The following is a 14,753-nucleotide window of genomic DNA, read 5'->3' as shown; positions in this document are numbered from 1 at the left end:
AAAAGCGCTTTATATCACTCTTAATTCCATGAAATGCAAAGGAGAAGCGACTTATTTGCCGTTACCAAAAAGGAACCGCAATGAAATTGACAGAGATGTAAAAGAGGAATTAGAAAAAACATATACCCAGTCGTACCCAAAAGAAGAGAAACCATATTCAAAACCAGACGGAGAAGAAAAAACAAAGATTTAAATTAGGTTTGACCAGAAATCCTAGTTTAATTGGGTTTGCCAAAATCCCAGCTTAGTTTATTCAGCTTATTTGGGTTTGCTAGAACCCAAAACCAGCATCTGTAGAGAGCTGGAAAAAAAAAACCAAATTTACCTTACCGCTTATTGCTCCTTCATCTCTGTATTCTCTGCTTCCAAACCCTTAATCCGTCTCTACGGCCAAAAAAATCTTCCAAATCTGTTCTGTTGGATTTAAACTGTTCTAATTTAGGTGTTCAACATAATTTAAAACATTATCATAACCGTAAAAAAAAAATCTGTATGCAGAACTGGAAGAGAGCTTTCTCGAAGCCGCCAGAATAGCTCGGGTCAATATATTTTATGGCGGACGATCTCAAAGTTTTTTAATTTTGCATTTAATCTTTTCAAATTTAACGTGTCAGCCAAGACAAATACAAATAAATAAATATTTATAAAATATGATAAAACTTTCAAACTTTTCAAAAGAACAATAGTCTTAAACAATTCTAAAATACGATTGCCGGATGTAAAACTGTTTTTGCATCGGATGCAATAGTTACCTGGTAGAACTATAATAATAATTTAAAATAAATATGTTGAAACAATTAAACCGACCCATAATTTTTTGTATTCTCTAATACACTCATCTAATTTAATTTCTAATTTTTGAAACCCTAATAAAATGTCCAGTCTGACCTTTTCTGTAGCTCCCAAAAACATTCCTTGCGAAATAAGGTACCTATTAACTCGTTCATGTATTTATATAGATTAGTAAGATACAAAAATCTAGAACTGTACAGAAAGTTCCAACTTCTCAGTTATAAAGTACCGAAAAGCAAACACCGTGATCCGAGGCAACGTCTATACAGCCACGAAAATGCACTTCCTTACGAAGGAGAGGACTTAGAATTTTTGTTAAAAAGTTTGAAAAAGCAATGCAAAGTGCGTGCATTTTCGTGGCTGTATAGTCACGGGCATGATCCAAATTGTCCAAATATTTAATTGATAAATAAAGTGACGCCACATTAAGAAAGAAATCACATCATATGTTTCTCATCTTTGAAAATATCAAGTGCTATGTAGTGGCAAGTGTTTGTATTTTTATATTAATTAGAATTTAGAATTTAAATTATAATAAATTTCATATTTTTATTGATATAATGGAAGTTTAGATTAATTATTGTTATTTGTTGTAATTAATTAGTTATGTGTTAAGTGAATTCGAATTTAAGACCTTCCATATGAAAGGCTCACAAGTCACCATTGTGTTTGAGCTCTTACCTATTTTTATTATAATATTATATCTTTATAATAATTTGAAAAAAAAAATTATTTTTGTATTATTTTTGTGAATGATATATAAAAATTCGAATACATTAAATAGATATTGATTAAAGTAAAAATAAGAATTTTTAAATTTTTAACTCTAATTGAAATAAATTATATATCATTAATAAATAATAAAATAAAAAATTACAAAATAAAAAAAATTAATCTTGGATTCCTCTTACTCATCAAAAAAAAAAATCTATATCATAGATTCATTTATGGCGTAGTTGCAATTTGATATTTTTTTTAAATGTTGAGTCAGCCAATACAATGAAGTTCTCAATTTAATGTTGTATAATCTAATACATTTTTGCATCTTATCAAAATGTTAACATAATCACCTAGCATGGGATTAAATACATAAACATAAATGTCTCTCATTTTTCCATGTAGCATACCAACATCTTTTTATTTTAATAAAGAATGAGATTGGAATTTTTTTAATTAAAAAGCAGTCAAACAAGGGGGTTGGCTCTTACAATAGTCAAAATGGACAGCTACCAGCAATTGCCAAAATTACCCCCTAATGCTTATAATCCTAAAAATATCACTTGAAAAGATCAAAATAAGAGTTTTAGTAGGCATCAAACTGCTATTGCCTGTACCGTAACAACATAAACTATAAAAGTCTTTAAACAAAGGCACAATCGTCTTTAAATTATCAGAGTTCTTGAACGGACAAACTAAAAGCATAGAAAAAAAAGAGGAAATGATCCTAATTGGGCTTCTTCTCATCCATCCCTTTGAGGAGGATGTTAGCCCAATCCTCATCCAGGAAGTCGAACAAAATTTGGGAATCTTTGTTCATCAAATCTCCTTCCTGGTTATCCTTCAACAAGTGCAAAGTAGTAGCTACAACATGTGTCACCTTGATTGTGAATTTGGCCAGAAGTCTCATTCTTTCCTCTAGGGCATACACTCTCTCCCTCAACTCTTTGTTAGCCAGTTTCTAAGCCTCCTTGGGGTCCTATTTTCCATGTTGATTACCATCCACCAAATCCTTAGTGACTTCCTGCAAAACTAAGGAGTTAGAGAAAACATTCTCATTGGTTAAAACCTTAGCAGGTGAGGACAACATCATAGGGGAGGGTGCTCTTTCCACCCTATCAGGGAAATGGTCCTACATGAGGTCCACACACCCTAACACAATGGAAGTCAAAACATGAGTTGTCTCTTTCCCACCTTTAGTCACACCTCTTGAGCCAAACATTGAGGAGTCTGAGACCTCCTCTTCCTCCTCCATATTCCCCCCACCAAAGTTTGAAAACATTTATTTTCATCTTTGTTTAGGGTGGTTCATCTTTTTTGAATCAAAATCCTCCTCGTGCAAGGCCCCAAACCTCAACTTCCTTTTAGCATTGGACTTAGTGATTCTCCAGGACCTCCTCCTACCTCCTCTCCCCTCGTCCTTTGAATCCTTATGATCTTTCTCCTTACCTTCTTCTTCCTCTCCACAAGGACCCACTAGGAAAAGGCTGGGGGGTAGGGGCTCTAGGTCCAGTTATTCTGAGCGAGATTTGGTGGGGGCGGGGGTTAGTGAGAGCTGGGATGTCAACCTCGACAATCTTGGGGGTCTCAGAGCTAGGTGAAATTGATACAAGCGGAACATCAATCCTTGATGGAGAATAGTATAATTAACCCCCTTCCTTATTTTCTCCTTGACATCAGCAATTGTATCAACCAAATTGTGTAACAAGAAAAACATAATAGACATGTGATCATGGTGACAAAAATGGTTCAGAACAGAGAAATGATAATAGTAGCAAACAACATACCTCCCTTCAAGCATTAAATACTTCATTAGCGCTAGGCAAAGTTCATTCCAAGGCTTCGGAAGCTTCTCCCACATAAACCCTCCCCTATGGTGAATGGGTTCTTTGCCCTCTAGGAAAAAATAATTTAGGCTCGCCTCATCAACAACCCTAGTCATCTTCTGCCACTTCCTCCCCTTCATTGCAAGGCTCGTAGCCAAAGAGATAATTTCCTCTAAAATATGGAATGAAATCCCATTAACTGTAACCTTTATATCCTCCTGAGAGTTAATGAATTGTAGAGAATAACTTTCCTCATATTTGTTCAATGCCTCCATGAATGAGATAAACCCTCCCTCTTTAAGCATATACCAAACTAATGGCTTACGGGCACCGTCCTCAACCATCAAAGGCTAAATATACAGAAAATCACCACCCATCTCAGCAACTTCCACCAGAATACTCTCCTTTTTCAAAAAACCAGAGGCAATTACTAACAATGCAGTCACACTTAGGCAAAAAAAGGGTGGCTTTAAGTATTCATAAAGGCCTTTGTTGTTATGAATAGTTGCATCACATCTTCGCTTAGTCGTCATGTGTCAATTTTCGTTGCCCCAACTCCAATCTTTTCCATCATTCCCAATAAACCCACACCTTTTAAAATTTGAACTTTTACTCAACACCAAGTACAAAAACATGCATAAGAAAATCATTAAAAATACACTCATATCATAGTTAGATATCCTTTCCCTTCCAAACCATGCGAAATAGTTGTCATATGTAATCCTTTCTTCATACCTTGTCATCTATCAATAATGACCCCTTCCCTTCAACCCACTCAACAAGTTGTCATTATCAATCCAAAGAACACCCCAAATAAATTTAGTCATGATTTAATGTCTTTGTTCATTGAGATTCTCACCAAGTTTTGTAAGACTCTAAATTCTCTCCAACACCGTAGGCCCTACACGTTCAGTCCTATCATCACCATCTATCTGCCACCCCATTTCCCTCCTGAAAAATATGGTGCAACTCAAATCTTTTCAAAATGATTAATAAATGTATAATATCCTCTATAACCCTTTTTATTGCCCAACCATTGTTCATGATGCCTTTCACAGTATCAGTTATAATTTTTGAGTTGCCTTCTATCTCCACATTCTCCCATCCAACATTGATTACCATTTTTAGACCCCAGAACAAAGCCATTGCTTTCGCAACATTATTTGAGACTTTCCCCAAGTGTCCAACATAGGCCAGAAGCATTCTACCCTCGCTGTCTCTGACTATTACCCGTCCAGTCGATCCCTCCTTCCTTGCAGCTCCATCAAAATTAAGTTTAACCCAATTCTCCCTGGGGGGTTTCCATCTTGTCCTTTTTCTAGCAAGTTGCTTGGAATTATCAATCTCCAAGAACCCTTATTCAAGATTCTAGTTTCTGGCAATCCTTTGTTCCATCTAATTGGGGGGGATCACTGATTTCTTCCACTTGTAGCTTTTCATATTTTCTAGTTTCCACCAAAAGCTTGCATATAATATCTATAACAACCTTCTCACTTCTCTCTTCATTTTTGAAAGCTTTATTGTTTCTCTCCTTCCAAATACCCTAGCAAACATGGGGGGGGGAATTACTTTCCACAATTATATAAGGAGGGGGTGGGTGAACGGGCATTGCCAACTCTCAGAAAATTGGTGAACAAGCACTGAAGTGGGTGAGATTGGATTGTTAAAAATTATGTATATAATTTTATCTCATTCAATTTGTAAATTGTGATATTTGTAAATTTCTACTAAAAAATTCATTGACTTTGTTTCATGAGGAGCACTTTACAAGAATCCCTCTCAGGGGAACACAAAAAAGAAGGAAAGGTTCTTTAATAGGCTAACATATTGGGATTAAGATGGGTTCTCGTGAACCATACTCGTGAAAGGTAAACTAGTTTGACTCAAATAACTGAAATTGTCACAACTTAACTTATTGTAGAAAGTATTTTCTATCTATAGAGACAACAAATGCCAATTTATTTTTTTACAAATAACAATTTAATTTATATGTTTATGTATATGTATATGTATATGTACACATACTTTTACATACACACATATATTTGATGAATGATCCCTTTCTATTAAAATCTATATATTCACAAAAAAAGGTTAGGGGATACAGGATCACTCGCAAGAATCACTCGACACCAAGGCCAGAAAACCATAAACATCAACTATTCATTAAAAAAAAAAAGTATGAAAGCCCTCAAGCTACAAGAACAATGTCAACAAAGAGAGGAGGATCTTTCTTATCATCAAAACCCCAAAAATCAGCAGGGTTAGGAAATGGATCTGGAAGAGGCCACCCATCATTATCATTTTTCTCTTTTTCTTGTTCTTCCCTCCAAGAGGGGGAAATTACAAGTGCCAGCCAAGGAAACCACTTATCATTGGTGGCAAAAGGCCACCCAAAAGTAGAAGCAAGAGCAATAGGAGCAGCGATAGGGGACCAACTAAACCCATGTTGAGGAGGAGATGCAAAGTGGCAATGTCACCCATCCCCGCCTCCACCCAAAGAGTAGCTAGGGGTCTAGGATGATGGGGTCAGTGAATAATAGGATGTCCATGCGAAGGTGAAGTAAAATTAGTAGAGGACACAATTGGCAATACCTATGCCACTATACATGGGCATTTCCCCAATGATGTAAAAAGCTCTTAAAGGTGGGCCACCTCTAGGGAAATTTTGTTAGCTTTCACTTCAATCTATAACAAAGCATTATTACATATTCAGACTTTAGTGTACATTGAAACACGAGTATCCATAGTAACTTGATTGAAAATGATAACATTTCTATATTTATATATAGTGAAAAGGATCTCCCTCCTAAAAGTCTACTAGATTTGCACATATTTGTAAGGAACCTTGGTTCGGTCCCTCGACAAGGTCTTGTGCCAAGAGTATGGCTCTAGCCTAAATGATCAAAAAATTCATGTATCTAGCTCTAGAAATGTTGAGCACTCTGGCAAAACCAAAAATTATGCATGAAAGTATCCAGTTGTCTACAAAAATGGCATCGAGGATCAGGAATCCCTAGATGTTGATGTTTGAAACCCATAGGTAATCCTTGGTACATAATACACCAAGAAAAATGGGAAATTTTAGGTTATGTGGTAGCAAATCACACAAAAAGGAACCTAAGTTGCCAAGTCTTTAGAGAAGAACTCAGATATCATTACATATTGAGGGTGGCAACAATAGGCAAATGAGAGACCAACCAACTATAGTCTAGCTTAGGCTTATAACTAGAAAGAGGAGTATACATATACCATATCCAAATTTTCCATAATGACTTAACAAAAGCAACATTGAGCTTATGAATAAGTTGTAGAGGTAAGACACAGATCGGTAAGTCAAAAGTATGTTGGTATGGATCAGACATATGAAGTTGGACTCCATATCATCCCATGAATGAAGGCTCATAGAAGGTCTAGAAAAATATCCCAAGGATTCCTAATGCCACATTTGTGAAAAAGTGGAGCATTTATCCCTAGAAGCTTCACAAGAGGAAATCCTTGCATATAGAAAATAGGGGATCATCAAATGTTCTATTGGTTCATTGAAAGATCATCACGAAAACCATCCCCATCCCAAAAAATCTACAATTTGATAGCTTCCTGAGCATAAAAGATACTTTTGGCAAGAAAAGTGCCCTAGATCTGAATTAGATCCTTCATAACCAGAAGGGTTTGAAATGAAATCCCCTTCCACGTTAGCTCATAGACTAGAAAACTAGAAGAAATGCAATGGCAAAGAAGAACTTTCCAAGATTTGTTGCCAGAAAGAGCATGGACAACCCACTTGGCACACAAAGACAAGCCTTTCTTCTGGGTGGATAAGAGGTTGAGGCCTCTAAAATCCTTGGGCAAGCAATAGAAGTCCAGGCCACTTTGTGAAACCCATGCTTGTCACCAAAGGCCTAGAGAAAGTCTCCAAGCATAAGCTCAAGCTTCAGGTAGGAGGCTCTTGAAGGAGCCTAACAAGAAGAATAATAAACATGAGTAACAACAAGGACTTTAGAACAAATCTAAAACTTATCAACCAACAAAAAGCGACTTAGTGATCTAGTATTCAAGTTTCTTCTCTTTCCTAATAAGTATGACATTTCATAGATCTACTAAACTTGCTTACAAAGCAAAGGAAATGCCCAAAAATATAAAGATTTCATCATGTTGAATCAACTTCCTTCCAAACTAGGAAAGCAAGGGAGGGTCCAGAAGAAAAGATTGGAGATAATAAAGGGTTTTGTGCCATTGAATAGTCAACCTAGAAGCAAGATGAAAGGTGTTGAGGCACTGGATGGAAGCTTTCACATTCTTCACATCTTCCTCAAGAGTAAGGAAAGAATAATCTGCAAAATTCCCATTAACCAATTGAGTAGGTGACTCAAGCAAGAAATTTTTTTTGATAGAACTAAGTGAGATAGAATTAGCAAGTAAGTACCCAAACCCTTCTACAATAATGACATAAAGAACACAACAAAAGGGACATCCCTAGGAAATAGATCTAAAAACCTCAAAGCTTTGGATTGTCTGCCATGGATGATAATGCAAGTAGAGGCATCGCTAAAAATTATCTGAACCTACTAGATAAAAGTAGGGCCAAAGTCAAGAACATTGAGCATAGAAAGAATGAATGGTCATTCAATGCAGTCGAAAGCATTAGCAAAGTATTTTTTGATGAAAAGAGTTGGCTTTTGTAACACCCTGACAAGGAACCCAAAAGAAATTAACCTAAAGTTTCACTAAGTTTGCCAAACATTTTTTTTATTGAAAGATTATAACAATAAGAGATAATATAACAGAAGCAATAATGTACATACATACAAACAAGCCATAAGCATATTACATATCTTAAGGGTTCCATGACGTTGAATCACATATATGTAAATTTTATTAATACTAAATCTAATACATAACAAATCCACATCATAGAATAATCACAAGTAAGAATCCAATGAAATAATATACAATTACATAAGATGCCACGTGGCATAAGCAGAATGCAGAATCATCCATTATACAAGTCACAGGGTATGAAAAGCTCAAATAATATACATCATGAATAAATACATCATCTCATAAGATCTTTGATAATCAAATACAATACAACAAAATATAACCATCCATCAGAAACACAAGATCAGAAAGAAAGGAACAACTACACAAGTATATCCAGCAACGACATACAACTGTTGGATCTCAATGGTATAAGAAACATTACCACCCAACCTCGTGGAACCTAAATGGACCACTCCTATCATGTTGAGGAGATAATCTCAAGTCCCATAAGGATATCAATCCACAAGTCATAACCAACATCTAGGTCAAGGAAAACCTAATAGCAATCTATCTCAAAGGTACCAAGATACAAATAACAACTAAAACTAGAGGCAACAAAGACACATAGGAAATCTACTATGTAAGTGGAAAACTGTCATTGCATGAGTCAACTCTAAGGTTACCTTGGCAGCCTCTCTGGACTCTAGCCTCCTAGTGAATCTATGTGGCACCAGTATCCTTTTTGTACAAACAAGGCATACTAATGAGGCAAGGTCGCAACCAAGCATCTTCTCTACTCCAATCCTTGCCTGTACTAACACTCGAGGCATGGGTGAGACAAAACACTGACTCTTATTAATTCATTTTAAACCTATTTATTGAAATGTTTTTTTATCAAGTAAAATAGGTTTTAGAGGGGTGCCTGAAACCCATCGGTTAACAAAAAAAGATGATAAAAGGTCTAGAAAAAAGATACAAAACAATATTTAACAACAAGACATACCAAGTCACCATAACCAAACTAAAGAAAAAAACCACAAAGAGGAACAAGCGGGCTTAAACCACAAAAAACTAGGGGTGAGACAAAAAACTAGGAATGTTGATCAAGGCACCATTTCTTTGACCAACTCCACAACCTTGAGCTCCAACTTTCCCATGGTCTCAGTTGCAACAATCATCAAATGAATGTCATTTGAAGAATCATCATTTTCCCTCTTCCTCTTGTCTACTCTCCTTCTGTTGCTTGGGCTCTCTTCCACTAGGTAGTCATCTTCTTCAATGACCTTGATTTCCTCATTGTCCTTATCCTCTTCCCTCCTAGTGCTTTCCTCCATAATCAAGTACAATTGTTTTATATTATCATTCAAACCTTTGATAATATTGAGGCCTTGGTTAGCCGAGGTGCAGAGGGAGCTCTCCATTCTTTCCACTCTTGTTTCCATCTCAGTTACCCTTGCATCTAGCTTGCTAATTCTGTCGGTCTCGTCCTCCCCTTCCTTCCTTCCCTACCCTTGCATCCTAATATTAATCTCTTCTATTTCATGGAAAATCCACTTAATAGACTAGAAATTGTCCACCATACTATTGTAGGCATTGTTTAGGAGGTTCATCCCCACCTCCCTTACATTATCGCTAAGAATTACCAAATCCAAGTCAATGAGTTCCTCCAAACGAATCCCACCATCACTTCCCTCCAAGACCTCTGGTTGGATTTGTTCTCTCACCAGGCCCATTTTCATAGTATTAGAAAAAAAAATCCTCCAAGCTATTTTCTTGCCCTTAGTACTAGGAGTACAAGTGGCTTTTTCCCAACCATAATCCTCTTTACTCTCCTCCTAAGCATCAAGATGAGTCTCCTTTCCATTACCATGTGCCTTCTCAGCTTCCTTATCTCCTTCCCTCCTCCTTTTGGATGGACTGTCATCCTTCCTGCTTGCCTGTACCTTCATGGTACCTACTTCTTTCACATCATCCTCATCATCTATTCCCATCCCCTCTTCCTCTTCATTGTAATCCTCCGTAGAATTAACATTAGGCTTAATATTCCCACCCTCCAAGCCTTTCATTGTCTTTTTCTTCTTTTTCCTACCCAATTCCTTCATAATCCTAGTCACCTCCTCTTCATGGCTCTAGTCTCTATTACAAGCCACTTCCCAACATACACATAAATTACCTACCCTAAGCTCATGAAAAGTACAACTCGCAATTTTCATCTCAGTCCTATACAAGCAACTAGAAAGCACCTAAAGATAAATCACAATATTTGCCTCAATCCTATACAAGCAATTGGAAAGCATCAAAAGGTAACTGATCGAAACTCAAAGGTTACATCGAGAAAATCGTACCATTCACCTCAATTCCATACAAGCAACTTGAAAGCACTAACAAGCAACTAATCAAAACTCATCATAAAAATATGTGAATACATCACAATGGTCAGGTATAAAAGACAATGACCAAATAATAAATATTGATCCATATCTCAAAGATCACAACATAAACCACCACATCTCATACAAAATCATCATAGAACAAAATTCTCTGAGCCTCTGGTAAACATCTTGACTGGTCAACGTACTAAGTCAAATTTGAACCCCAATAAAATAAACCATGCATCATACTAAAAGTAGTTTCATAAATCATTTGATTTGAAAACATACGTGTCCGGTTTACAAATTGGGTTCAAGTTTTTTTTTCATTTTTATAATGTCATATTTGACAAAAAAAATTAGTCCACAAGAACCTCAAAAGACTCAACAATTCATTAAAAGTCATTTGAATATAAAACCCCATATTTTTTTAATATAAAAATGGACTATCATTTAATAACACCAAACTTCATTAAAATTCTCTAAACAAATTTAATGATAACCTTATAACCAAATCTTGAAATTAAATAATAATTATTAAAATAATAACTACTAAATTATTAATAAAATAAAGTTAATTTATTAATAACAATAATTACCAATTTAATAATATAATAAAAATTTATTAAAAATTATAGGCAAGAGCCTACAACACAACAACTTGTGAGCCTCTCATGTGGGAGGTCTTGGGTTTGAATTCTCTTAACACAAAGATAATTAATTACAATAAATAACAATAATTAATCTAAGCTTCAGTCGTTTACCAATGAAAAAAGAATTATAAAAAATTATTATTAATATTTAATATTAATTAAATGAATTAATAAAAACTATATAAAAAATTTTAATTAATAAAATAATTATTTAAAAAAATTGCATGTCCAAGATACATTTAAGGCTTGTCGATTGTTGCAACAACAACCTTGGTTGCTTAGGCAGCCTCAGCTGTCATAGCAGTTACAACTGCTATCAATAGCCTTGGTTACCTCCGTAACCAAGCTGCGACGTAGCTCGAGGATGGTGAAGGTAATGGCCCCCGATTCCCCTTTTCATTTTTTTTAAAATTATATAAAACATGAGATGGAAATAAACGCAACCTCCCCCCAAACAGATTTAAAAAAAAAAAAAATTCCAAGTATAATAAATTCGTTGTTTCATTATAAATATTACCATAGTAATTTATTTATTGTGGTAATTTTATATGAGATATGTTTTTGTATAAACAAAATCCAATATAAAATTGATAGAGAAACATTTACGAACTATCAAATTTGTTAATTTAAATTTCTAGTATTCTTTCCCAACCCCCCTTCCCAATTTTAATTTTCTAAAACAATATGATTTCCAATAAGAATTTTTGATTGATTTTTCTCACAGACAATCTAATAATGAAACACAACTTTTCTCAAACAAGGGCTTCAACATGAAATTAAATTCTAAAATAGATCCATAACAAACATGGAGAAGACAGAGAAATTTTGAAGGGAAATTATTGTGCAAATCTCAACAAGATCCTACTTCGATCTGATTCTAACCAAATGAATGCTCGAAGCTCACAAGAAAATACCCGTCTTCTCGAAAACCCTCTTTCTCAAAATTTGCTCCTCCAAACTTCTGTGTGAAGAAATGAGCTCTCATTGTTTAATAAAGAGCTTTCACCTTTAGGGTTTCAGTTTTGCACGCAAACCCCTTTTCTTTATTATTTTATTTTATTTTAATTTCATGTGCAAACTTTTTGCATTTTAGTGAAAAATAAACTATTTAATTTATTCTATCTCTTTTATTAAATTATAAGACGTCTTTAATAATATATTTATTAATTTAATGATTAATAATATTTAGAGTTTATTATTAAATGAAACTCCTAAATAAATTATTATTAAATTAAATTAAAATAATTATGCCAAAATTAAAACTTTAATTAAATATTTTAAATTTAATTCTTTTATTTAATTAATTTCTCAATTAATTAAATATGGATTTTTATTTATAAATTTTTTGTTAAATTAAATCATTTAATATTCTTTTAAATTTGATTTAATCGTAACTAAAATCACAGCAGATCCACAAATCCAAATAAGAAAACCCATCATAAAGACAAAGCACTAAATTAATTTAGGGGTCAAAATCTTGAATTCACATTACTTGACGAATTTAGAAGGGTAAATAATTTAGATACTTGTCCTACTTTCTAGGACAATTGGCTTAGGGTTAGGATTTGTACTCAAGAACTATCTCCCCTCTTTACCGTTGAGATACTGCAATAGGGCACGCTCATCCGAGCAATTTAGGGAAGTCGATGCCTACTACCTGCAATCTGTATAAAATTTGAGCACGTACATATACACATAAATCTAAACTAAACAGGCAATAGCAGGCAGTGGTTCATCGTGTAGATCCCGAGTAGCAGGTGACTGCAACTCCCTCCCTCTATCACCTCAAAAATGCCAAACATAAAGAAAAGCATACAAGTACACTGTACACATGCAAGTACAAATTAAGTAACCATAGAAACTGTATATAAATCATCCATCAAACTATCATCATGAAATAAATGAAATCACCATATGAATATACATATATCATCATCAAAAGAATAATCATGAACATGTGAAATAACTTAGTATCAAGTAGCTCATCAAATATATAAACTGAGTATGAAAGAACATCCAATCAAATTTGATAACTGAGTACCACTAAATCATAAAACATAACCATAAAGTTGGCCTAAATAATTTGACAATAAAACATGAAAAGTAAACAAGGGGTAGGCATTACAACTTGGATTTCCTAGACCATTTCATGCCCTCCTAGATAGTAATAATATTGTCAAGGATGTAACTAGACTTGATAAAACAAGTATGCTCAAGATGGATCAAAGAAGATGGGATATGATGAATCTTGAGGGCTAACACTTTAGAAATGATCTCATAGGAGACATTGAGAAAGGTGATAGGTCTTGAATTACAAATATCTTCAGGATCTCATGCCTTCAAAATCAATTTGGTATTCTCTATGTCAATAAGCTCTCCCAACGACTGGGAATGATAGGCCTCCAAATAGACTCTGTACAAGTTAGGACCAACAAGATCCTACAAAGCCTTATAAAATTCATAGGGAAAGCCATCACGACTCTGGGCTTTGTCATCAGCCATAGAGAAGACAACCTCCTTCAAATCTTGCAAAGTAAGTTTTTGGTCACAAAATGCTATGTGATTAGGAGCAAGGCAAAAAGGGATAACGAATGAGCATTGTCACAAGGCTTGATCTCTAGTTGGTGAATTTCCCTACATAATGAGAACCTCCTTATACTGGCAAACAAAGGCTTGAAGGATATCAAGAAGTTCAGTAAAGAAAGTCTGACCTTCCTTGATCTTTTGAATTTTGATAAGAGTATGGCAGACTTTAAGGGGTTGGAAGAATTCATTAGAGGTTTGGGACCAATCTTTAGCCAATGTAGATGAGCTTTAATCTGAGCACCCCTAACAATTTGGTTATCAACAATTTGCTTCTAATGATAGGATTAAGCAAGTCTGAGTTGGAGCCCTGTATCAAACATATTCACTTCCAAAGCTTTGGTAACAACGATATGATACTTTATGGAAGTTTTGTAGGATCTCTACCAATAAATTGCAAGTTGTCTACCATAAATACACAGGAACCTCACAGTATGAGCTATGTCATCATTCCACCCAATATGAAATTGGGGTTAGGGTTCTAAGTTCCAAACATGTTCGATACGAGCCAAAGTAGAGGGATGATGCAATAACGACATGTTGAGGTTGAATTGAGTCTTGGAAGGACATGGTTGAAATCCACCCAATATGAAATTGGGGTTAGGGTTCTAAGTTCCAAACATGTTCGATACGAGCCAAAGTAGAGGGATGATGCAATAACGACATGTTGAGGTTGAATTGAGTCTTGGAAGGACATGGTTGATTTTTTTCCATAAAATAAAAAAAGTAATGGGATAGTGGTATGATACTATCACATCAACCAATGGAGTGATAAGTAATTCCTTTTCCTCAGAAAATGAGAATAAAAATTGAGTCGAGATTATAACACAATCAAGCCTCTTTAAAAATATATTATACCCAACTCAAAAATTACACTAGAGTATGCCAAACCATATCACAATGATGATGATTCATATTGGGATAAAAAAGACCCAATTTATTGTGCATATAGTACAAGTTTCCCTCTAACTGGCTGTCCAACAAAAACAAAAAAATTAATCTTTGTTTAAAGCCACCTCAACCATATTGAAGTCCCCATAGATGACCTA

At 34.8% G+C, this 14,753-nt stretch overlaps 1 protein-coding gene across 10 annotated transcripts in view; it reads right to left on the bottom strand.

Annotated features, from left to right (window-relative positions):
* Positions 1-1,126, bottom strand: part of LOC149529119 (mitochondrial import inner membrane translocase subunit TIM14-1-like) — a 41,960-nt gene extending 40,834 nt beyond the window's left edge. For 3 of the 10 annotated variants that reach the window (XM_089809856.1, XM_089809861.1, XM_089809863.1), the window contains exon 1: positions 331-566. The gene's annotated coding sequence lies outside the window, so the exon portion shown is untranslated. Of the gene's footprint in view, positions 1-325; positions 658-888 lie in introns of those variants that run through there. The other 7 variants (XM_089809857.1, XM_089809860.1, XM_089809865.1 and 4 more) reach the window with 6 other exon arrangements.
* Between the last annotated feature and the right edge of the window lie 13,627 nt (positions 1,127-14,753).

This window comes from Cupressus sempervirens, chromosome 11 (assembly GCF_028749045.1).
Source record: "Cupressus sempervirens isolate cs-2001-9-10 chromosome 11, ASM2874904v1, whole genome shotgun sequence".
Classification (NCBI taxonomy): Eukaryota; Viridiplantae; Streptophyta; class Pinopsida; order Cupressales; family Cupressaceae; genus Cupressus; species Cupressus sempervirens.
This window is presented reverse-complemented; position numbering and strand designations above follow the sequence as displayed.